At 34.6% G+C, this 26,912-nt stretch overlaps 1 long non-coding RNA gene across 1 annotated transcript in view; it reads left to right on the top strand.

Annotated features, from left to right (window-relative positions):
- LOC129146753 (uncharacterized) overlaps positions 1-21,577 on the top strand; it is a 123,616-nt gene extending 102,039 nt beyond the window's left edge. The window contains exon 3 of the long non-coding RNA XR_008553919.1: positions 21,547-21,577. This is a non-coding gene — a long non-coding RNA (uncharacterized LOC129146753). The remainder of the gene's footprint in view (positions 1-21,546) is intronic.
- The last annotated feature ends 5,335 nt before the right edge of the window (positions 21,578-26,912 follow it).

Raw genomic sequence — 26,912 nt, 5'->3', positions numbered from 1 at the left:
CCCTTTATTCCTCCCTGAATCCACTCTCCCTCCCAGCCCCAGGCGCCCACTAACATGCCATCTCCACATATAGATTTGCCTCTTCTGGATGTTTAATCTAAATGGATTCATGTGCTAGATCATCCTTTGTGACTGGATCCTTTCACTTATCATGATTTTTCAGATTTCATCCATGTAGCACATATCAGCACCATATTCCTTTATTTTATCTAATAATATTCCTTTGTATAGATACAACATATTTTGATAATTTATTCACTAGTTGATATACATTTGGGTTATTTCCACATTTTGGATATTGTGAATAATACTGCTATTAATATCATTGTGAAATGTGGAATTACTGAATCAAATGGTAACTATAAGCATAATCTTTTAAGGAATGATCAAAGTATGTTTTAAAACAACAGCATCATTTTACATTTCTTCCTACCATATATGAAGGTTCAAGTCTTCAAGAACATTTGTTATCATAGTCATACTACTCAGTATGAAGTAATATCTCATTGTGTTTTTCATTTTCCTAATGGCAATGATGTTGAACATCTTTTTATGAGTTTGTTGACCATTTGTACATCTTGCTTGGAAAAATATGTTCTCAGACCTTCTGTCCATTTTATAATTGGGTGATTTTTCCTTTTTAATGGCTTGTAATATGGCTTTATTTTCATATTCTAGATAAAAGTCCCTTATCAGATTTATGATTTGCAACAATTTTTTCCCATTCTATAGGTTGTTGCTTCACTTTCTTGATATCTTTTGAAGTACGTTTCTCATTTTGATAAAGTTCAATTATATATAGCATATATATAAATTTTATATATATTATATATAAAACAATTATATATAGTAACATCTACATTGTATATTAATATGCATTATATAATATATAATATACAATATATAATAATATATAATATTGTATATATAATATATATATAGTTGTTACTTCCAGATCCGGGTCATATCTAAAATAAAATACCAAATTCAATCACTATGGATTTTTCCTATATTTTCCTCTAATTTTTAGCTTTTATATTTTGTTCTTTGATATATTTTGGGTTCTGATACATGATATGAAGTAGTTATTCAACTTTGCAGGTAGATATGCATTTATTTAACATCATTTGTTGAAAACAGCAATTCATTTCCATGAGGTAGTATTGCTCCATTGTCAAAAATCGATTGATTGTGAATGTGAAGGCATATCTCTGTACTCTTAATTGTGTTCCATTTGCGACACTGTCAATTTTTTTTTTTGCTAATATTTTTGTCATTGGTTTTCCTAGCTTTAATGAGATATAACTGACATAAAATATTCTCTCAGTTTAAGATGCACTTTGTGTTGATTTGATAAGTGTATATTAGACAACATTTTCTTGATCTATTCATCCACCAGTGGACACGTAGACTGTTTCCATGTCTTGGCTATTGTGAATAAGACAATGAAGAGGAGGGTGTAGTGCAAACTGGTCCAACCACTATGGAAAGCTGTGTGGAGATTCCTCAACCTGCTAAAGATGGAGCTTCCATATGATCCAGCAATTCCACACCTAGGTATTTACACAAAGGACACAGAAAGATTAATTCGAAAGGGCGCCTGCACCCCTATGTTTATAGCAGCACAATTTACAATAGCTAAGCTATGGAAACAGCCCAAATGCCCAAAAATAGATGACTGGATCAAGAAGATGTGGTACATATACACCATGGAATATTACTCAGCAATCAAAAAATATAAACTCATGCAATTTGCAGCAACGTGGATGGAGCTGGAAGGGGTCATGCTCAGTGAAATAAGCCAGAAAGAAAAAGAAAAATACCAATGGTCTCACTCATAGCAGGAATTTAGAAAACCTAAATAAGGGACCAGGAAAAAGACTAATTATAATAAAGTAAAAATCAAAATCAACAAGCAACTATAAACCAGAGACATACTACGGAGGGGGGAAGAAGGGAGTAGGATCAAAACAAGGAGGGGATGGGAATTGTATGGGGACTAAGATGAAAATGCATATGTTGTGCAAAAATGAAAAATGATGTAAAAATATATAAAATTTAAAAAAATAATAGTAACTCTTCAAAATAGTGATTTAACGTCCTGAGGCTAAATATACAGAATTTAGAGCATATGCTAACTCTCTTTTTAATTTTCTAAGGAATCTCCATACTGTTTTCCATAGTGGCTGCACCACTTTACATTCCCACTAACAATGCACCGGGATTTCCCTTTCTTCACAGTCCAGAAAAATTGTGATCTCGTGTCCTTTAATAAAAGCCATTCTAGCAGGTATGAGGTGAAATGTCATTGCATTTCCCTGGTGATTAGTGATGCTGAACCCTTTCATGTACCTGTTAGCCATTTTTCTGTATTCCTTGGACACTTTTGACTTCAATTAATCATGCTACTAAAAAGAAAAATATTTAAATGCATCAAAACATTTTGGGAAGGAACGTACCTAAACGCAACAATGATATAAAATATGGAAAAAAGACTAAAATTCTAACATACACGGAATAGATTATACAAGGATTAGGAAAGCACAGAAAAAATAAAAAAAGAAAAATGTGGGAATGAAGGAACAGAGTATGAGAATTAAGGGACAGACAGAGCAATAATTAGGAATTTTTGTTAAAAGTCACTATGGTTTAATAAAAGTAGTTTCGTAATTACATATTGTCTCCCATTTCTAATTTTTCAATATAATACAAAAATGCATCTGTTGAAAACAGCTTGCTGTAATAAATGTAAATATTGTTAATAAAATGTTCCCCCCAAATACAATAGTACATTTAGAATTACTAATCGGTATAGAATTGATGAGTTAAATAGTAACAACATAAAATATTAATGACACAGAATAATGAGCACTCTTAGTTTATGTTGAAACATACCTTTCTACTGCTTTGATTTTTTTCTCCTTTTTTCATGTTCAGCTTTTTGCATAAAGCCTACTACACTGAATTTAATTGGCTCTGCATTTTCAAATGTAGACTTTTAATGAAATTATAACTAATCTGATATTTATTACACATTGAAACGCCTAAAAATGTGTTACACTGAATGATTTTAATACATATTTTTTAGGAAAATACTGGTTATGTAACTCATAAAATAATCTATATTTGCATAGAAATTCATTTCTCTTTAGGGGAACATAATTTAATAATTAATAATAATCACCAATATCCTTAAGAAATTTTTCCATTGTTTATTCAACTTTGACTCAACAGGTGTGATCTAACTCAAGAAATAATGAAGGAACAGAGAAGAACACTTAGCAATATATAGTTTCAAAAATAACATAAAAAGTGGCTTTATTTCCTGAGGATTAATGATCAACTGGAAGGGCCTGTTCCTAGGGCCATTAACTCCATGTGGTCATTAATTCTGTTGGAAATATCTCACAAAGAGGACATTTGTAACTATAAGTTCCCTTGTCTTACTGTAAGCTTTAGGAAAGCTATTTGAAATCTTTCCACTTTTTGAGGATGTTCTTTTATTACCCACTGATTTATTAAAAATCTCAGACTTAGTCATAAGCATTTGATGCAGATTCAGATTCTGGTATCTTTTGTGCCACATATATTTTGGCACTTTTTATTATAAAAAGTTTGGCACTATTTGGCACTATTATAAGCGTACAATGGCAAAAACATGTCTTCATTAATCAAGAGTCCAGCTAATTTAAAGCCAAAACTTTGACATGGTTTGTTTTATAATAAATGTTGAAGAATTTTAGAAAAATGCAAATTATAAAATATAAACCTCTTGTTTTCAGACCTGTTAACTGTAAATTAAACATCTGAGGAGTTGCCATTTCTTTCAAGATTTATGTTACTGCTTTCTTTGAGATTCAGGTTAATTTCCTTGTGAAATTCTGATATAGTTTAATTAAGTTCCATAAAGCTTGATTTCTACCCAAAAATTACTTTTAATTTTTTAATAACAAAACAGAGTAGTCTTAATTTCCTGTAATTCACCCTCATAATGCTTATGAAAGTACTAAAGTTTTACTATAAGATGTTTTAATTCTTGAAGATAAAAAATAATTTTTAGTTATGACTAAAATAACATAAGAATACTCATCCATTCTTTTGAAAACATATTCTATTTTAATGTTATAAAACAAATGTGGGTGGCTAAGAAAACAGTAATCATTACCACTAAAAAAATACAAATACAAAAACATACATAATTGTACAGAGATTATGTTCATTATTACATAGTGCATTGTAGTAGATTATGATATGGAATTTAGCATGTTGGCAATTTTTCTATTACACATAGATCATTAACCTCCACCTTTCATTGATATATATAATTGAAACCAACAGGGATCATAAAGTGAAACTCGCTGAGATAAGATGCAACAAATTGAGAATACCATGTCAAATTAAGACAGAGTGACTCCACACTGCCTTAAACAAAAAAAATATATATATAAAAAACTGATGTCACATTTATTGACAATAAAAGGGCCAAAAGCATGCATGTTAGATTAGAGTTAACCTAATTGGCTGGTGAGGGAACTTTGAAGTACAGAAACAGAAGCAGGCGCTAATCTCTGCCATGCTATGCCTTGTCACCACTACTTGAAATTCCATTGGGCAATGTTAATTCAAGCAGAGGTCTGAGCAACTAATAAATGAGGCAAATTGAGTCAATTACTAATTTCATGCTTTTATGATTTGGGGTTTAGCTAGATAATATCTGCAATTTAATACACTGCCCTCTAGAGATCTTGACCGTTTACTCTTTGTAGATCTTACAAAGAACTTGCTTTTACAGACCTATTTGCTCTATTCATTTTGTTTAAGATCCACTCTGCCATGTGTGGGGGTTGTGGAAGGGCAGCCAACGATTGTATTCACTCCTCAATGCATGCATGATGCCAGTGTATGTGTGTGTGTGTGTGTGTGTGTGTGTGTGTGTGACTTCCCTTTGAAATCTTTACCAGGTTTGCTAGCTAAATTCTTTGCTTTCACTTGACAGGCAAAACCTTTTCACAGGGATGCTGCAAGAGGTTTTATGTCATCAAGAATTTAATTTTTAAAAATTTACTGGAACTTCCACTTTCTTAAAAAGTCACTTTTATTTTATATTCAAATCAGTATAAACAGGTATCCCCTTGGGAATAGTTTAAATTAAAGTTCTCCCAGGTATGCATTTCAATTAGTATATAAGAATTTTTTTCTTCACAAACATCTAATGAATTAAAAGTGTATTTATTAATATTTAAAAGGTTTAACTCTAATACACATACAAAATACCAAATGAAAAAAGTAATATTAAATAATCTATGATCTTTTTTTAGCATATGTTCCTCCGTTTTTTATTTTACATATCTTTTTTTTTAAAAATGTACATATATGTACTTCATTGGGTTGAAAGGTTTAGGGCAAAGTGAAATTTTATGCAGCAAATTTACTGATATGGTCACTATAGCAATCCAATCTACTTTTCTGTTAAAAAAGTAGAATTTTTAAATAATCATATGAAAAATGCATGTGTACTAACACTAAAGGTTGGATTGTAAGTATGTAAGTAGGTTTTTCCCAGTTTCACCAAAGACCAAATAAAAATTTAGTTTAAATCAAATCTTTCTCCATCTGTGGTTAACCTGATTAGGTAGAGGTCAGTAAGGGAATGGATGCTTGCCAAAAATCCTCTTTGGCCTGTCCCCACCAACAACATAAAGTAGTAAATTGAGAATTGAATCAATTATACGAATAAGTCAGACTGAAAAGCACTTTCCACAGAACTCTATCAATAATTTACCTATGTTGTGTTGTAGGAGTTTAGACTTGATCAAGGTCGAAACCTAGAAGAGAATAACCACATTCTTTTTCTCCTTCCTTCCTTCCTTCCTTCCTTCCTTCCTTCCTTCCTTCCTTCCTTCCTTCCTTCCTTCCTTCCTTCCTTCCTTCCTTCCTTCTATCCTTCCTCTCTCCTGCCTCCCTGCCTCCTTCCTTCCCTTACTTTTGTCCTTCTTTTCCTACTTTCCCTTTCAGTTATTTTGTTAAGGGCCCTTATTTTCCATTCCACTCTGTAGGCTTGCCTTCCAATACCACTGATATTCTCAATGGAGTGATTTTCTTTGTTTCAGTAGAACTGAGACACGCATACTTCTGCTTTAATGGATAACAAAACCTAAAACAACTTCCTTTCTGAACTGCAGACTGAGCTCTGAAATCAAGAAGTAAATGGATAGACGTGAGACCAAGCCTCACACTACATTTCAATAGATTACCTCTATAAAAACAATGGTTATCCTCAGTGCTGCCCCAGGGCTGCACATTTAGAGGCCTACTCCAACCAGGAAGCTGCAAATGGTCCCCCTGTGCTGTTAGGAAAATTAATGTGTAGAATATAAAATAGTAAGCATGGTTAGGGATTCATAGAAGAAATGTTAGTCCTGTCTCTTCATATTTATTCTCATATTTATTATCCCCAAAGTTCTTATGAATAGTACAATTAAGTTCTTACTGAATATCAATACTTTTCCGTATTTATGTTCACTGACCAACAAAAGAATGAACAGTGTCTAAATAAAACAAGTCAATTAAATGAAAATGTTAAAATATTAGGAAAAGAAGTTGCATAGAGTGGATAATAATAGGTAATACTATTGATTATGTAAACTTGTATTGTAAGCACTTGATCATGAGCTATTATCCTATCCCTATGTGTATTAGTACAAACTGAGAAAATTGGTACTAACTGACCAATGAAACAATAACATTTGAATGTGTACAGACCTTTTGTACTTTTAACCACTTTGTGTAGCCTAATGAATATAAACAAATATAACATAGGACTAAAAAATACAATTTCTATTTCTCATTTTCATGCTGGTATTTTAGGAGTGATTTTTTTAAGTTGATCCATATTTTAAGCTGCAATTGAGGTGAATGTTATTAATATGCTACAAATTTAGGATAACAGCTAAACATATTATAAATATTAAGCATTATGCTATAAATTTAATTTAGATTTTTAATTGTTCCTGGCTTGGGGAATGTTTTCCTTGTATGTGCTCAGACTTCTCATCTTGCTATGGTCTTAGTTCAATAAGACTTAGCATTTGATATAAGAACACTGATAGGATTGTGAAGAAAAATCTGGCAGAGTATTTGGGACAAAGCATTTCAAGAAGTTGTAATGACAGGTGAAATCAATTACACTGTCTATGTGTGTGTTTGTCTCCACACACACAGAGACACATGGGCATGCATCAACATGGATATGCTTGTGTTTCTTTTATACTGACAGATTTAGTACTCATCTTTCCTCCCCCATAAGTCCTATTATTAACATTAAACCTATGGATTTAAATTAATGAATCGTTTAAATGTACCTTTTCATCTTTTGAGATCTAATAGGAATCTCAGAATGATAAGACTATTATTTTCTTTCCCAGCATAGATAAGTTGTTTTATGAGGCTTGTTTAAATCTATTTTGGGTTTACTTTCCCTTTTATTCTCCCTTTACTTATTTAAAAAGTAAAATAAAATGTAACAGGGAAGTTTACCAATTCTGTGGGCTTCATCTTGATGTATTTTCTTCTTCAACTCTCTTAAAATTATTATTCTACACCTTAGGCAAAAGGCCTTTTTTCTTCAAATTAGCCAGGTAGTTTTCCAATTATTTCCATATATTTCCAGTTAGGACATATGGGCATACTGCAAACATGAAATCATTAATAATAGAAATAGAGTTTTTAATAACAAAATTATTTAATATTTAAGTTTATGAATGTAACATTTAAGAAGTCAGCATATTAAAGCTAATAAACACTAGCTGTCTTCGGTGTTGACAATTTTTTTAGCACCATAACATTCAGCATATAACTGAATGATGATGACATTACCAAATAAGAGTCAGAGAAATTTGTTATATTTTTCTGTGGTAGTTAATGGCAAAGAGAGAGTTCATTCAAACCACCGTGTAATGTGCTGTATTGCAACATTCTAAACCACATAAGTAATTAATCTGAATGCAATATCATCCCATGGTCTGCATTGTTTTCTAGTTTCCACTTTCCATGTACTCTTTGAAGTCATCAATACCAATTATAATGAAATGTAGCTCATATTTTTACAACCACCATCAGTTAGAATATCTGTGTTTATGCAAGGGAGCTGTGTAAATCATGGTTCCAAGATTCTGTTTTGTTTGGGTTTGGTTTGGTTTTTCAAAATGGGATTTATTGAATTTTGTGGACATTGAAGAGATAATGAATTGAAGATCCAAGGGAAAGAAAATAAAGTTCTTTACCAATAAAGCCCTAATGTTAAATTGTCATATAATGCTGTTAGTGTATCAATATGCACAGCGTGAATATCCTGACATTTATTGATTTGCAATAAGAAACCAAGTGAATGGATTGTTAGTGGGAGTAGAAAGGTTTTAACTATCAGAGAAAATAGAATATGGCAGAGTTCAAAAAGCTATGAATTTGTGTTTTTCATTCCAGTAAGGTTATTGACCTCAGCCTGGAGGACATATATCCTTAAAAGCAGAGTTATCTGAAGAGCTTTTAATCAGATACCCACCCTGATGTACATATAGAATACTATACAAGTTTAAAGGGTTGCCTCTTACAAATTCCATGACAAATAGATCTTCCATGTCTTCAATACAGATTCTTGTTTTTATGAGTATGAAATTTATGCCATCCAGAGCACCAGGCATCTTATTCTAAGAAAAATTATTTACTATCCTAGAGTCTAAGCAAAATACACTGTTAGAAGGGTCTCCCCTGGTGGCGCAGGCGGTTGAACACAACGCTGTGAAGCTGTCTGCAGCCTCAGCAGCGCCGATTCAATCCCTGCTGACCCACGAGTGTCCCACATGGTGCGGCAGACCTCTCCTGTCGCACCTGGTGCTCCCCTCAGCAGTGTATTTCGTCAGTCTGCCTGTTCTGTTCCTCGCTCTGCTCTGTCTCTGATGAATCCCCTCACCCTTCCGTGCAGCTGGCCTGTACCCTGGTTCTTGTATGAAAAAAAAAAAGGTAAAAAAATACATTGTTAGAAATAGATTTACCCTCCCACAAAATGATCCATTCTATGCTAAAAGTAAGTCAGAAAATAGAGAAGGTATGAGACCTGTGCTATTAATGTTTTTTTTCCACTCCTAGATCCACTGTTGCCAAATACTTTTACCTGTCCTATCAACTGTTTTTTTAAAAAAGCTGTTTATAGGGCCTCCCCTGGTGGCGCAGCGGTTGAGTGCTGGGCTGCGAAGCTGCCCGCAGCCTCTGCAGCACTGGTTCAATCCCCGGCCACCAGGGAGGGTCCCACATGGTGCACAGACCTCTCCTGCCATGCCCACTGCTCCCCTAAGCATTGTACTTCGTCAGTCTGCCTATTCTTCTCCCCGCTCTGGCTCTTGTGAATTCTCTCACCCTCCTGAGCTTCTGACTGTACCCAGTGCTTGGATTAATTAATTAATTAATTAATTGCTGTTTATATCCACACATTAATAAATATATATTTTGCATTTAAATTCCATGAGAAAAATCATAAACCTGTTTAAAACTTTACTTTTGTAAATGACAATTAACCATCACCATTACTGAGATATGTCAGAGACTTAACACCATTACTGAGCCATAACAAGGAAGATTGAACATCTCTGGTAAAAAACAGCCATGGGTCACTAAAGATCATGCAGCCTCAGACACAGGGTGAGATAAAACTATGTGCTTGGAACAGTTTTTTATGAGAGAGAATTATATGATATCTTTGCATAACATCAAATTTTTACTAAAAATATGGGAATTTTTTTTTTCCTCTACTGGGGTCTGATGTACTGTTGCTGAATAGAAACCTATCTTCCTATGCCAAGAGAAGCATTTGAACCACAACAAATGATACAATCTACAGGTCCAGACTTCTACAGTTACAAAGAAAAACTATTACCTACCATGTCCATCCTAAAAATAAGAGCACAAAGGTTATTTTGGCTAGAAAAAAAGTTTTAAGAAAAATCAAAACATTCTTTGATTTCAAAACTTCTGACCAATCAATCTCTTATTCATCAATTTTTGTTCTAATAAGAGCTACTAATATCCTTTCAATTAAAATTACTGTCTTCAGAAAATAATAATTCAATATAATGAACAACTTGGAGTTCTTGAAAGCCCTTGTCTTGAAAAATGGAAGTTAAGGATCTGTTAAATTTACAGATCTCTTAGAAGAAATGATTCCACAAATCACTTACAAGTCTTTCAAAATTAACTTTTATTGGTACTCAATAGCTGTCCAAAATGTCTTCACTCATATTATCTATTTCTTTTTTTAACAATACTTTGAAATAGTACTCGAAATTCTTTCAGCTATAGTTTGGTTTGGTTAATGACCTCCTTTAAAAAACAAATGCTAGTATCATCTTGAATCTTGTTAAAAGGTTTTTGGCCATTCACACCTCAGTGTGAATCGGTATAATTAACATGCTCCATTCTAATCAATCTATTTAAACAGGAAAAGGAAAGAAGAGTAAGTTACATGCCCTACTTTGATGAGTAAGATTCCAGAGACTTCTGGGGTCCCTAAAGTAGGAAAAAGTTTTAAATAAAGATAAAAGCTGATAAATGAGCCCAAAATAGTGTTCATATATCTTCAAATGTTAACATTGACAACTCTGTGTAAGAAAAGGAGAAAAATTATTTTTCTTGCTGTTCTGTATGCCCATGAACTATCATAACTTGGAATGTGGAGTTGTTCTATTAGTAATATAATTTAACTATGTTAATGATGATATCGGAATTTGTGTTCTGGCTTGAAAATCTAATTATTTCTAAAGTTATGTCCATATAAAAGTACAATTTAATTTCTCAAATATAAACTTTAAACTTTTGAATGCATTGTGTTTCATGAACACAATGTGATTATTATGGAATGAGTGAAAAGAAATGCTGATAGTATTAAAAAGAAAAGAAAAATTCCAGATCAAGAATGACCTGAGAGCGAAAATTGTAGGAGTTGAGTTTTTGATATCAATTGTGTATAATTTATCATCAGTAAGTGATTAGGTAGTTTTTGCTGTATAACTATCAATAACAAAACTTAGAGACTTAAACCAATAACTAAGCATTTTATTTTGTTCATGAGCATATGGATCAGCAATTTGGGATAAGCTAAATTGGGTGGTTTTCTGAACTAGGCAGGGCTTATTCATGCATTGCAGGCAGCTGTCATGTCAGCTAGGAAATGCCCTAAAATGTCCTCAGGAAGGAAAGCTTATCTCTGCCCCATATGGTTTCTCACTATCTGAAAAACTAGTAAGGGTTTACTCATAGAGATTGAAAAGGGATGGAAGAAGAATGTAAGAATTCTTAAATCCTGGAATCAGAACAGGTTCAGTGTCCCTTCTACTTCATACTATTCACCAAAGCAGGTCACAGGGCCAAATCAAATTCAAGAGGTAGAGAAAATCTATCTCTTAATAGAATACAAAACATGGTGGTCAGTACTACGGTTTGGCTCAGCAAACATATACAATCCTGGCCTGCATAACAGGGAGTGTTGAGTCTTGCAATTTTTTAAATGGACAAGTTCATGGACACTTGTATTCATTTAAGTAAAATTAGATGGCAGTCTCTGAAATGACTGGGTTTACATGCAATACACCCTATGAAAATATGCTTCTGAATGTATTCAGGACCTCGGTAATTCCTATCAGTAAATTAAAAGCCAGGTTCATAACAAAGTTATAAGGACAATTTTGCCCACACAAAAAGAATCTTGGACCACTCACCAATTTGAAACTCTGGTCTAGCAGAATCATATATTTGAAACAGGATGCTGTTTATCATGTTCCTTAGGAAATTGAACAGTTATGATTTCAGCTAGGAGACACCCAAAATATCCATTCAAATTCATCTCTCAAAACTCCTCCACATGCATTGGTGGTGGTGTTCATTGTTGATCAGAACTCAAAAGATACACTGTCCTGAGAATAGAAATTTTATTTGTAATGTGGTTTGACATCTTTCCATTGCAGTGCTCACAATTGTTTTTAATATATGGGTAAGTTGATTGATAATTTCATTTATTTTTTATCATTGATAGTAAAGATAAGGATGGGGAGATGAAAAGAGTGGAGGGAGATAGAGGGAAACAGAGACGGAGAGAGGTTGACTAGACTAGACTGTACACATTAACTCAAGAATAGACGGGGAGCAAAAAATGGAAGGTGCTTTTTAAGGAATCTAGTTATTAGCAGTAAATAACATATACAGTGTTTCCAGAGAAACATCCATATATGTTTAATCTTTGCATGATAAAAAAAAATGTAAGGATAATGCACAGAGTAATCAATAGGACAAATGTTACAATTCATAGCTACTCATACTGTGCCTAGTAGTTTTTATTCAAATAGAATGGAAGCTATAGGGGTAGCTGCTTATAAAAACCCTTCACATCTTGGTGTTTGCAAGTGAGTGCACAACTAGCCTATGACTAATTTTCATGCCTGGGGCAGTTTAGTGATTAATGAAGTCAATGTGCTGGTGATTTTCTGTAAGATTTGAATTAAGTGCACCTTCTAGTGCACACTGAAGAAAGATTTGCCAGGTATATCCAGAGTGTAAGCCTGATTGTAGGAAATATTTTTATTTGCTTAGTAAAACATTTTTAAAAGATCTTAATCAACATGTATTTATTGAAACAGTCCCAACAAGATTTCAACTTATAATTGTTTAATTAGCTGTTGGATAAAATTCATATTTATCTTCAAAGTTAGTTAAACTGTATTAAACTTCATGCTGGCCTTCCTCCAAATTCACAAGACTGTATTTTGTGTTTGACCTTACTGTTCAGAGTGATGATGTTACTTTTGAGTACATTTTTAATCATCGGCTGATGAAAAGAAAAAAAAAAATACTGGAAAATTGGTAAGGATAGCAAACACCTATTTATTTAGTATGAAATGTATTACTCTTTCTCCACTTGGACTTAGGATTAGCACTGTTGCCTGCAGCCTGGGTGGCTGGCTCTTATCTGACTATATGTAAGTGCAAGAGGGCACTCAAGTTTCTCACACGCAAAGACAACAACTCTCTTGTAGATAACTGGGGGTACCTTTCAGACCTTACATCAGATTAACAGTGTTCTTTACTTAAAGTCAAAAATGTCCAATGTGTCCACTGTTGTTTACATATTTTTTTCAACCTATGTCTTTACAACTCAGCAGAGCAAGTTTGTCACATGACCCCTTGTGAAAATAGCATTACATAGTTTAGAAATGTCATTCTTGTTTTATCCCCCGGAGAAACTGTATTATGGTTAACAGCATTCCCTCTAGTAATAATTACAGGAATTCCAGTTCTTGACTAAAAACAGAAAAGACTCACATTTTACCAAGAAATGTGTGTCAAGACTGATAACATACATGAGGAGCCCCTGGGATTTATATAAAATACATTTTGTAAGAGTTGTATGCTTACTGCCAGTGTTAAGACTCCTAATGTAGGCTTTATTTCACAGTCTCAGTCATCAGTATTTTAAGTAGTGCTATCCAATTCCATATTGAAACACTTATACCTCTGTTTCATGTGCTATTTTCCTTACAAATTGGTAAATTTAAAGATGTAGATAAATTTCGTTGCTTCTTTTTTAATTGTTCACTATAATTGGCACAATATATGGTATATAGTAAGTATGTAAAATATACTTCCTCATAAATTTCAATCTATATTCTATCACACCCAACATTCCCAAGCCTATTTTATGCCTCCTTTAATTATTCTTCCAACTAGGACTAGACGGCTTAGTTAATATGCACTGAAAGAGAGGAAACAAGAGAATCTCTCCTTCATTTTTGCCAATAAATGCCAGTCTAGACACTTAAAAACCCTCTTGCTAGAAAAAGAATTCTGTAGAAGAGATATTTCACACCATGGTCAGATGTAGATGGACTCTCAGCCTCAGTGAATTACTCCCAGTTAAATGAGGCATGACACAATTCAAATATGTCCCTGAAGTTTTTTTTAAATCCTCTAAGAATGATTAAATCAGCAAATATTGGGCCTCCCTGGTGGCCTAGGGGTTAAGTCTCAGTGATACCACTCCTACAGCCTGAGTTTGATCCCTCAACAGGGAGCTACACACATATGGTGCAGCAGACCTCTTTTGTCTCACCCACTGCTCCCCTCAGCAGTGTATTTCAGTAAATCTGCCTGCTCTGCTCCCTACTCTGTCTCTGGTGAATCCTCTCACCCCCCTCACCTATGGCCTACACCCCAGTTATTCAATGCAAAAATAAACAAAATCTTAAAAAAAAAAAACAGCCAATATTAAATGCCAAAGGGCTACCATAAACACACTCTATTTCCAGAATTTCCCTTTTGAGAGTCTCTCAGTCTAAATAGCCTTTCTTCTAGTTCTCTACTTATTCACGGACCTACCTGTCTGTTAATTTCCACCTAAACAAAGTCTTTACTAACCATTTCAGGCCAGAGGGGTCATTCGTTCTTCTGAACTTATTCGGTATTTATGTTGCAAACCCTTATTAAAACTTTTTATGATGAGTTGATATCTTTGGTTACTTTATTCACAGCACATTGCCTATCCAATGATTAAAAATCTCTGAGTATGTAAGGTTAGTGAGAAGAGATGGTAGAATAGACTGAGCACAAAGGAGTTTTAGGGCAATTAACATACGTGTATACTCATGGAAAATACATGTAATTATACATATGTCAAACCCATGGAATATACACGATACCAATGAGAATTCTAACATTAACTATGGACTTCAGATGATGGAAAAAAATAATTCCTTGAAGACAAGGCTCATGCTTTATAGGTCTTTCTATGCAGAATTCCTAATATAATAGGAATATAGATGATAATCAAGGGGGGATTAAATTCAATGGTATTGAAATATAGCAGTACAATATCATTCATATCTAAAATGCTTTTTAGTTTAAAATTTATTATAGATGCCATCTCATTTGTTATATTCAAATCTAACATCTGAATAATGATTGTTTTAGATATAGAGGTACTTTCCAAAACATGACATAATATACTATGGGGTTAATCTACCCAAACGTAAATATCCATATGTTTAAAAGCAAGACTAGGTTTGAGAACTTAACCCTAAAGGCATTCATTCTGTGCCTGTTAACTTTCTAAAAATAAGCTCAGGGTCTAAAACAGAGAATGTTCTCTACACCTAATAACAAAGAAGAAGCAGGGCAGCCCCACTTTTTTCCTCTAAAAATTATGTTCCATAAATGAAATCTGATACTACTTTGAGCAAAAGTAGGGCAAGAAAAGAGCTAATACTTTAGTACAGACTCATTTTCGAGCAGAAGTCCAGATTGGAATGTCAGTTAATGCCAGTAGTAACAGAGTTTTGGCCACAAAACAATCAGTTTACGAACTTATTAACAGTTCATAAAATGTATGGCATTCTTCTGGTTCTTGTCACTGGTGAACATATGCTCTGAATTGCAACAGACTGAAGTACCATTCCATAAATATTAAAAATAGTTGTGAGCGTCACAATGGAAAACTCTCAAACCACATAGAAACATGATTCTTATTCAAAGAGCAGCAAATCTTTTCAGATATGATCAATGATGGATAACACTGCCAACATGTGTGGAGGGAGCTTTAAGAGGGGATTTTGAATGGGAATTTTTGAGGTCTCCTTACTGGTAAAAATCATAACTTCTCAATTTCATAAGGACATGATCAACACCATTCTGTTCCAAATCTATGATTCTTCTAAACCAGAATTCCCAATTGGTTTGCATTGTCAAGATTCTTTATGTGTGGGTAAAGCTGTCCTCCTAAAACAAACTTAAATACTAATGTCATTATGAACATCTTTCCACTGTTAAGTGAGTTAACAGTTTTAGAACTATAAAGTCACTCCTGGTTTTTTCCTCAAACACACTTGAACTTTATATATTTTATTCTATGCATGTGTTTGACCAACCATCTTTCTGTTTAGAACATGAGCTACTAAATATCTATGATTTTGTCTTTTTTTTTATGTGTCCATTCTACCTATGTAACTGATGTCTACAAGGTACAATGTCTAGTCCAAAACTGAACATTAGTGAGTAGTTCTTAAACGGTTGAAGACATTTTCAAAACTATATCATTGGACAAAGTATATTTTTAGAAATATATATGGGCCCTGTATTACTAATTAGCATATCTGAATTTATCCTTTAAAATAATTTTATCATTCAATCACAATAATGTTATACAGTCTAAATTTCCTCTCTGTTCAAAGTATTGCTTTAATTTATTTGTCCTTCTTTATCACTTTGAAGTTCCCCAGACTAACCCTTACATCCCATATTATAGAACTTAATGGTAAGTTAATTCTAAATGTATTGACATTATTAATATTTAATTTATGCATCGAATAAAATGTTTTTCTCTGGTATTTAATCCTAGTATTATATATCCTTAAAATCAAAGTCTTAAGAATACTGACTATTAAAAATCATGAACCACACTGATAATGCATTATTTTACATTAAAATGTTTGCCATGTTCTGGCATCATTTATTTTCAAATCACAATTATTTTAGATTCCAAAACTGATGCTTTCCTAAAGTAATTCAAAAGTATTTGAAAGTCCAATTAATGTTAGAATAATAAGATCACCATGATTCTACTTATAACAATATTGAAAAGGGACATCCTTAGTCACTAAGAAGACCTAACACACAGACACAAGAATTCACTTTAGCTTTGAAGTTTCTAGTCTTGTTTAAACACTGGCAAAGGATTTCAATATGGATTTGAGTCTTCAATGATATTTTTTTGTCTCAGTCTCTAAATCATCCCACAGGTAATTATTAATTTAGTTGTGGTTAATGTTCCCTTTTTATGTGTCCTTTTTGATCTGGCACACCCATGAAAGCCAGAGAAATAGTACAATAATATTTACTTAGTACATGTCCAGAATACATATTAAAGGAGCAAGAAAATACCTACTCAAACATTCATGTATAATGAGAAGATCAAAGCACTATGATGACTGACCATATGTCTAGAAATACACTATAATTAAGGTAGAGGGACATAAATATTCTGCTAAGAATCTTTTATTGTATAAGCACAAGGAAAAATAAAAGGAAGAAAGCAAGTTACCTCGTGGGGATATTGGAGACATTGTTCTCTAATTTCTAATCTCCTAGCAGAGTGTCTAATATTTTTTCTAAGAATCTATGAATATGGTAGATGTTCTTTGTTCTATAGCTCTTCGTAGTCCCATAACTTGCTTGGAAGCAATAAACTCTGTGAAGTAAAAATCAACACATCACTTCTATAGATCCAGAAGCACATCAATCTAATGTTAATTACCATTCTTGCTAGAGAAAAAGATGGGAACAAGAGATGTCTAGATCCAGGAATAATCCAAAGTAGCAATAAAATATTAAATTTCTTATAGGGGAATAGTTGGTGATGTTTTATAATTCATGATGCTGTGATATAAATGAAAAAACACTTGATAAATAATTGGAAAAGTTGTACATACTAAATGCTGAACAAAAGGAACAATTATTATCATCACCCACCATCAGTTTTTGTTCTTTTTCAAGTTGCTTCTCAACCCAGTTAGACCAACTACAGCACAAACTTTCTAGAGAGGGAGATTTTTTTAATCAGTTCTAGAGGATCTTTTCTGGAAAAATCATGAAATGCATCTTTTTCTCTCCTGACCTACAATTTATCTACTTGACTGGTTCACTAAGCCACTCATGAGGAACTTGGCAACCAAAGAATATATAGCAAAACTTAAAAACGCATTTTTATATAGAAGCTCATGTTCACATCATTAATTGTGTTCCAATTGATGATTCAGTTAAAAAAAAAAAAAAGAAAACTTTTGAAATTTTAATTTCAATTTCTATCCAAGTCAAAGATGATTTTGAGTATGTTTATTATAAATTCCTATATAATAAACCCTGGGCAGTTTAAAAATGTACATCCATAAGATATTTACTTTGCAGTTATGTTAAACTTTTTAGAAACCTCAGGATTTAATGGCTATCAACATTAATAAACTCTTCATAGCTCTTTTGGTTGACTCCTCAAATATAGGAACAAGCTTTGTGGCTTGTAATTCTGCCAATGGTATGAAAGAAAGAAAAAAATATATGAAGAAAATCTTTAGGCAACAATGGTTTCAGCTTTTAGTTCTTTGTTCCTTACTGGCAAATAGTTGAATAATAGTTCAGGAGTGAAAATAGGAGAGACTGTAATTGAAGCTACTCTCACATTTTACTCCCTCTGAAAATAGGAAACCCTGCTAGGTCAATCCCTTGCCTGGAGCGATACAACGTCCACGGTGTTTCTAACTTATCCAGGGAAGCAATCTAATCCAAATGTCTAAATTCAGTTGAAGCTGCTTATCATCAAAGTTCCCATTCATGTTTTTGGGACCAGACTCATTACTGAGAGAACTATAGCAGAATCAGAAGAAAGTTCTATTTATACTTTTTGACTTCAGTGAAATGCTTTGTGCTAATGTTTGTTACTTTGAGTATTTTATGGATGATTTGGGAATGTAATATATTGATGATGACATGACTTTTTTACAAAGGTAGACAACATCTGAGTAGTATATAGGCATGAATGCAGCTCTTTGCAACAAAATGGAAGGAATGTGAGAGAATTAGATGCAGCAAAGTAAATCAGAATGATAAAGACAAATATTGGACATTCAAGTAGCAGACAATTTGATAACACAAAACACAAAAAAAACTAGTGGACATTAATGAAGCTGAGGACTCTGAGGTTATGAAGGATGGTGAAGGGAAAGAGACAGAGGGGGACCAAGGAATGATTGTGGGGTGGGGTGGGGGAGAATAAAGCTAGACCTTCATCTATTTGTGAAGCTTCACTTGTCTTCCCATAAAATTCCGGATTTTTCCCATTGATTGCAACTTCCTTCCCACTGTTGGATCTTGTCAAACCGTTCTCTTTTCAAATTGAGAAAAACTTCATTGGAAACTCTTCTACTATAATAGCTTGTAGACTTTCTTGGGTGTGGGCACTGCATTTTAAGTGGCTCGTAACACAGTTTGCTTCCAGCTCCTTTGGGAGTCTCTTGAGAACAGAACCCATGTCTTCTTCAGATTTGTAGTGGAAGCACCATGGATATTTTCTAGAACAGATTTGATTCTCCCATTTTCTGGTTAAATAATAGTAGTATATTGCTTATTGGGCACATAACTTCTTCTACTTGTTATTCAATATAGTTTATCATTAAAGTGTGTTTCTGTTGTAAAAGCATCAGTACTGATGTGCTAATCTCATTTGTAGTCCAAAATGAACATTATTTTGAAAATGATGATGAGCTGGGTGAAAAGGAATGGAGCTTTGTTGAAGGAATTGCTATACATATCAATACTCTGTGAGGACTAATAAAAAAATCTACTTTTTAGAGTAAGGGGTGCAAAATAAGAATGACATAAATGACCACAAAAGGCTGAAAGTATTCTAGACTAGCAGCATTTGATTGGCAGATGAATGGTGATTCTACCCACTGTTGACAGTGTATTATTTATGGTTTGTACATATGAATCTGAGGCAATGTGAATCTGCTTCCCATAGCTGTGCTGCACTCAGATTCTTAAAGAAAATTATGCCAAATTATGCTACAGTTACTTCTTTTCTAGTAACTTGTTTCTAGAACCTTGGTTACATCAGAACTGAACACTATCCACATATACTCTGTCTTTGTCTTTCAAATAATTCCTTGATTAGAAAATCAATGAATTTTCATTTTTAATGAGTAAATTATTAAACTATATGCTTTCTTGGAGAATTAATTTGGTGATAACCCTCTACTATGTATGATGTAAGAAAAGCAGTGCAGTTTCATATGGGCAGTGAATATAATAGTTTGCAATGTAATAGGTTTTCTCAAATTCTTTTGAATATCAGTTCATGTTGTTCATGTAAAGAGGTGAGGATTGTCACTTCCATAGTCCTGTAGCCACAGGCAGTCTGAGCAGGTTGTTAATACTTCAACCGAGATCATTTCTAGAGATGGAAGTTACAGTAATTAATAAAACAAACAAATGTGGAATCTGAGTACCTTCATTTTCTCTACCTACCACCACTCCACACCACCCTGTTGATTAACCTGATTATTACAATAGTTTTGTCATCTACTGTGTACTTCTACTCTTGAAGTAGGAGTAACTAGAACAATCTTTTGGAAAAACTCAAATTAAATCTCAACTGTTCTATTTAAAACTCTGCAAGACAGTACCTCCATGGTGGCACAGGAGTTAAAGACAGCGCTATGAAGCCATCGTCAGCCACTGCAGCACAAATTCAAGTCCCTGCCAGGGAGGTGACCCACACAGTGCAACAGACCTCTCCTGACTCACCCACTGCTCCCCTCAGCAGTGTAATTCAGTAGATCTACTTGTTCTGCTCCCCACTCTGTCCCTGGTGTATCCTCTCACCTCCCGCCCCCCTCACACCTCTGGCCTACACCCCAGCTCTTGTATGCATAAATAAATAAATCTTAAAAAAAAAAAAACTCTGCAAGGCATCTCTGTATTCATAATGAAACATAAACTCTGTATTGTAATCCATAAATTATGGCCTCATAGTGACCAGGCCAAATGTTGACACTCCAACTTCAACTCCCGTCAGACCCATCCCACTACAATGTTACTTGCTCCGCTTACTCCCTTTGCTCCTTTGCTTTATTTCTTTTTTTAAAGATTTATTTATTTATGCATACAAGAACTGGGGTACAGGCCAGAGATGTGGGGGGTGAGAGGGTTCACCAGAGACAGAATGGAGAACAGAACAGGCAGATCTACTGAAATACACTGCTGAGGGGAGCAGCAGGAGAGTCAGGGGAGGTCTGCTGTGCCATGTGGGTAGCTCCCTGGCCGGGGATCGAACTCATGCTGCAGTGGCTGCGGAAAGCTTCATAGGTTGCATTTTAACCCCCTTGAGCCACCAAGGAGGCCCCTCCTTTGTTTTTTTTTTTCTAGAACAGAACAAACCTGTTCAAATCCCTGGACCTTTGCAATTGCTATTTCTTTTTCCTGAGATTGCCTTCCTCAGATTCTTTCATGCCTGGCCCCCTCCGTTTTTCATATGTATCTCATACAGATATTCCTTGAACTCTTAAAAAACACCACGAAATAGGGGCCTCCCCGGTGGCACAGCGGTTGAGCGCTGGGTTGTAAAGCTGCCGGCAGCCTCTGCAGCGCTGGCTCTATCCCCGGCTGCTCCCCGGCCACAAGAGGAGGGTCCCACATGGCACGCAGACCTCTCCTGCCACCCGCTGCTCCCCTCAGCAGTGTACCTCGGTCCTTCTGCCTGCTCTGCTCCCTGCTCTGGCTCTGGTGAATTCTCTCACCCTCCCGTGCTTCTGACTGTACCCAGTGCTTGTATAAATAAATAAATAAATCTTAAAAAAATAAATAAAATAAAAATGCCCCCAATTACTCTTCATCCTTCACCCTATGTTATTTTCTTCATAAAACCTATGGCATCTGAATTTCTTTTCTTCTCCATTTACTGATTAGAATCTAAGCCTGAAAGAAAATAAGAATATTGCATGTCTGCTCACTGATGTACCTTTAGTGCTTACCACAGAACCATGCCCACAGTAAGTACTCACTAAATATTTTCAAATGAATGAAAATATATATTTACATGCAAATATATATTAGAAACATTAAAACAACTTATTCTCTGCATGAGGTACCTTCTTGCTTCTTCCTCAAGATCCTTCTCCACCCCACACCCTTGTTGGTACTCTGAGAGATTGAGCCATTTTGGAGAAAGTCAATAACTTGACTTCTGTAAGTCTGGCCAGTGGAGGACACTTGCAAATGTTTGTAAGATAGGGAGAGTTTAAGTTGGGAAGTTTTTACCAGACTACCTTCCAGTCATATTGACCCAGGCTGACTATATTTCTTCAGTCCTCTACAAAGCACTATAATCACACCAGATGAACATCTCCATTCAATAACCTTTTCCAGATCTAGAGATGGCAATGCGTATGGGAATGACCAAGATCAGGAGACACTTGCAAGGAGACACGGAAGTGGGGGGCCGAGGGGGATGGTGGTGTGGATGTCCAGACAGCAACAGGCCAAGGCCAGTGGAAATCAGCTCCAAAGAAACAAAAAGGTGAAACTTCCCCCTAACAAATCTTCCCTAGAAAACTAACACAAAGCCTCAACAGATAAAATTAACCTGAATTCCATCAACAACAACTCATTTGAGTCCCCTCCTGGTAGCAGGAGTTTTGCTTTGCTGCTTTTGCTTGAAATAAAGATTTGCTTTGCTTGTGCCACAAATAAACTTTTGATGTTGGATACTCCACTGTCTTTTCTCCTACTTACAACATGGCCGCTGACTCCTGGGCCCTACTGCAATCTGGGGAAGCCACAAAGTCATGGGTGAAGTGACAGATTGTCCCTTTCTGTGATAACTGTCCTAGTAACTCATCCAAGGCTAATCTTATTTAAACCTTCCAATAACATTTTTTATAATAACTTTTATTTTTATATTCACCATACAATTGCAACCCCCTTATTTTGACCCCAATCCCTCCCCTCCCCGCCCCCCACCTCCCATAGAGTGTCTCTGGTTCATAGTTGTTTGTTGATTTTGATTTTCACTTTCTTATAGTTATTCTTTTTCCTGGTCCCTTATTTAAGCTTTCTAGATTCCTGCTATGAGTGAGACCATCCGGTATTTTTCTTTTTCTTTCTGGCTTATTTCGCTGAGCATGATCCCTTCCAGTGCCATCCATGTTGCTGCAAATTGCATGTGTTTATCTTTTTTGAATGCTGAGTAATATTCCATGGTGTATATGTACCACATCTTCTTGATCCAGTCATCTATTTGGGGGCATTTGGATTGTTTCCAAAGCTTAGCTATTGTACATAGTACTGCTATAAACATAGGGGTGCAGGTGCTCTTTGGAATTGATGTTTCTGTGTCCTTTGGGTAAATACCTAGGAGTGGAATTGCTGGATCCTATGGAAGCTCTAGGTTTAGTAGGTCAAGAAATCGCCACACAGCTCTCCATAGTGGTTGGACCAGTTTGCACTCCCACCAGCAGTGCAGGAGAGTTCCGTTTTCTCCACAGCCTCGCCAACATTTGTTGTTGCTAGTTTTTTTAATATGTGCCATTCTCACTGGTGTAAGATTGGTATCTCATGGTAGTTTTGATTTGCATTTCCCTGATTACAAGTGATGTTGAACATTTTTTCATATGCCTGTTGGCCATTTAGTCCCTTTATTAAATTTGCCTCAAAAATATTCAATATTTGAAATAATCTCTTTCAATATGTATTTATTAAATGTTTATATATGACTATATAAAGGATATGTGAATATATTAAAAGTTTTAACCAAAATATGTATTTCTTTATAATATATATAAACTATAAATAAATTTGATACTTCAGGAATATGCACATTTGTATTATAATTTTCTGTATTACTTGGTCTACTACTGCATATCCTAGAATTACTTGTGGTCCATTTTTAGATATATTATTTCAGGCACAGACAACAAACAATATAAATCTGCAAGTTCATCTTTGGGATTTTTACCTCTTTCATTGACTATTTCAAGGTTTTATGAAACTTTTAAAGGGTAGCTCCTCTGATAAAAAAGTTCATAATAACAAAATGTGTTAAATGACTCAATGGCCCCATCAAACAAATTTGAATAACTTATGAATTTAGTCCCCTGGAAATAGTATATATGCTTTATTGTCAAATGAAGTCAGCTGACATGGAAATTCCAGGCATGTGGATGGATAGAAAAATAAGGTAACCCTGGGGGTAAAGCCTTTATTGTCAAAATTGGTCATATGAAAATTTGTAAAATGGGCCTCCCCTGGTGGTGCAGCGGTTGAGTGCTGGGCTGAGAAGCTGCCCGCAGCCTCTGCAGCGCCGCTTAGATCCCCGGCTGCCAGCGAGGGTCCCACATGGCGCGCAGACCTCTCCTGTCGTGCCCGCTGCTCCCCTTAGCAGTGTTCATCAGTCTGCCTGTTCTGTTCCCTGCTCTGGCTCTGGTGAATTCTCTCACCCTCCCGAGCTTCTGACTGTACCCAGTGCTGGTATAAGGAAAAAAAAAAAAAATCTTTAAAAAGAAAAGAGAAAATGTGTAAAATGATTACCAACTTTGGTTGATTTTCAGAATTTCGCTATAGTCTTTTTAAAATACAGGAACTCAGGTTCTGGCACACAAATACTCAATTCAAATGCCTCAAATTGGACTGGTAGTCTTTATTACAGTGAACTCAGGCTCCCCTAACAATGAGCTGCTGTGAATACTTTCTGTGATCTATTCCAAATCCAGTTCAGTTCTATTTCTCTTTATCTGGACAGATGTCTAGTAATTCACCTTTTGCATATATAGTTTTCTGCTATTAATTCCATTTCACCTGACTTCAGTTTCTTAAATAGCATCATTTTTTTTTTAACAGAAGTGTTTCTATTTGGATCTTTAGTGTGAAAGTAAGAATTAGAAATTATGATCGACTGAATATGCATTCATTTAAAAGACAGAAATATAAATTTTCATAAAATCCTTTAATCTTTAGGCATTAGTCAATATTAGTGTCTTAATACAATTTGCAATTACTAGGCATCGCATCAGTTAATCTAATAAGAATTGAAATATTTTCAAAGGAAAGTAGAAAAATAATGATGAAATAAATTAGATTATAAGTGCAACATAATTTGTAAGATAAATGTGTATCTCAAAGATTGGCTGTTGAGATAATTTCTATTAATTATATTTTCCCTTTGACTTGGGCTTATCATTGCAAAGACATTATTCTTAAAGAGGATTGCAAAAGAGAGTGAAATCTTAAGGCTAAAATAGAAAGCAAACAACTTTGATGTAAAGTTATTTTTTAAATCATTTATTTATATGTAAATTACATTAAATGTAATATATGTATAAATCATAGACTGATAAAATAGTAATCTCTAAGAAACAGTGCACCTCATCGGTCCCTGAAGGCTCTAGAAATAACAGAAGGAAGAAAAGGAGAACAGAGTAGATAAAGCATTGTTGTTTTATTTCTGTTGGAGTAATGCAGTATCCTCTCTCTCTCTCCCCACTGCCCCCCACCCCCGCCACCTCCTAAGTATGGCCTTCTTTAAGATCCTTAAATTAGAACAAATTTTAATTGATAACACTCAATTATTGTCTTATGATATCCAAGAATAAGAATTGAGGAGTTGTAGTTAGAAACAGTGCCTCTAAAAATGGAATTTTTAAGATTCATTTCCAGTAACTTAGAACATCTTGTAATATCAGTTACCCAGGGATCATATTTTGATCAACATTCATTCCCCTATGGTTCATTTTCTTGCAGTGAGGTCTGCCCAAATACTTTCAGGATAATTAAGGTTGTGTGAAATCTCATTTTCTTTAATTTTGAGGCTGAACTTTAGAGGATATAAGCATTTAGTCTGACACACTCGAAACTTCTAATGCATTAAACTTTCTTAATGGCTGCTAAATTGGCTGTGTCTCTTATTCAACATGCTCCACACAACAATCTAATGGCTTACTTTTTCTTTTTTTATAATTTATTTATTTATATATATTTTACATCATTGTTCATTTTTGCAAAATGTTTGCTTTCTTTTCTCAGGTGTAGTCCCCATAGAATTTCCACCACCATTTCACCCAGATTACTTTTTCATTTGACAGTCCCCTTTCTCAAGCAACTTAGATCATTTGCCCATTGGAAGACCCTGGCAAAACTCTGATGGAGCACACAATAGATGAGAATTCAGTTCTTCCCCGAGGGAGAGCTGTGCTTGAATAAACAGCTAAGATACTGACAAGGTGAACTGTATGAATGTGCATGTGTGACTTTGCATGGGGTTGCAAGCTGTGATACAGATCTGAGCTGTTTTCACACTCACTTTCTATGAAGCAAAACCCCCAAGAACACAAGTCCTAGAAGTCCTCACCGTCAGTCTCCATCTCTGTTAAATGGTGGTGTTGCCTGCTCAATTAAAATGGGAGGTGCCCTATCAGAAAAGGTCTGGTCTGGTGAAGGGATAACAATGGGGTGCAGCTGGAGATCAGGGATAGTAACAGGACCACCTAGGTTTTACTGTTATCCCAGAGAAACAATGGCATTGTGGGGTGCGGGTGGCCATTTAGAAAAATAAAATAAAAAGAAGAAAAGATTAAATGAGCAAGCAGAGCCTTCTTTATTCAGTCTTTGTATTCCTGCTTTCTTATACTGCTGCTGAATAATAAAGCTTTCGCTCTGTTATTTATGTTTCTATTTGTAAATATGTCATGTTTATGTTATCAAAAATCGTAGATTATAATCACAAATACCTGATGAATTCCAAGGAATTTATCCTTAAAGATAGATTTTTAGTTTCTCAATTGTATTATGTCTTCATATTAAAAGTTCAATTTAAAAGTAGTGTCTTAGAAAAGTGTATATTCATTTAAGAAAAAAAGAAATACATCATTTCTAATCAGGATTTCAGGAGAAATCCTGTCATTTCCCTCCAGTGTAGCTCATCATAAAAGCTCTAAGGAAATAGTGCTTAAAATCAATTAACCAAGAAGGCCAAAATCAATTTAACAAGAGTTAGCTAATGTTTTACTAAAGCGAACTCTCTTTTCTTTAAACATGATTAATATCATTTAAGGGGTCTTATTAGTGGTGTCACTTCTAAAAAGTGTGACCAATTTGTAATGAAAGGGCCTTTGTATACATGTATGGGATTTATGGGAAGCATAGAAATTTAACGTGGTATTAGTGATTACATCTTTTCCTTGCCTTTGGTATTTTGAGAGAACACTCCATTTTCACTCTGTCTCCTTGGAATGTCTCCTCAAAGGTCAGTGAAGGATCAAGAAATACTTAACCTATAACTA

Source organism: Talpa occidentalis, unplaced genomic scaffold, assembly GCF_014898055.3.
Source record: "Talpa occidentalis isolate TD23 unplaced genomic scaffold, MPIMG_talOcc4v2.1 talOcc4.4, whole genome shotgun sequence".
Taxonomy (NCBI): domain Eukaryota; kingdom Metazoa; phylum Chordata; class Mammalia; order Eulipotyphla; family Talpidae; genus Talpa; species Talpa occidentalis.
This window is presented reverse-complemented; position numbering and strand designations above follow the sequence as displayed.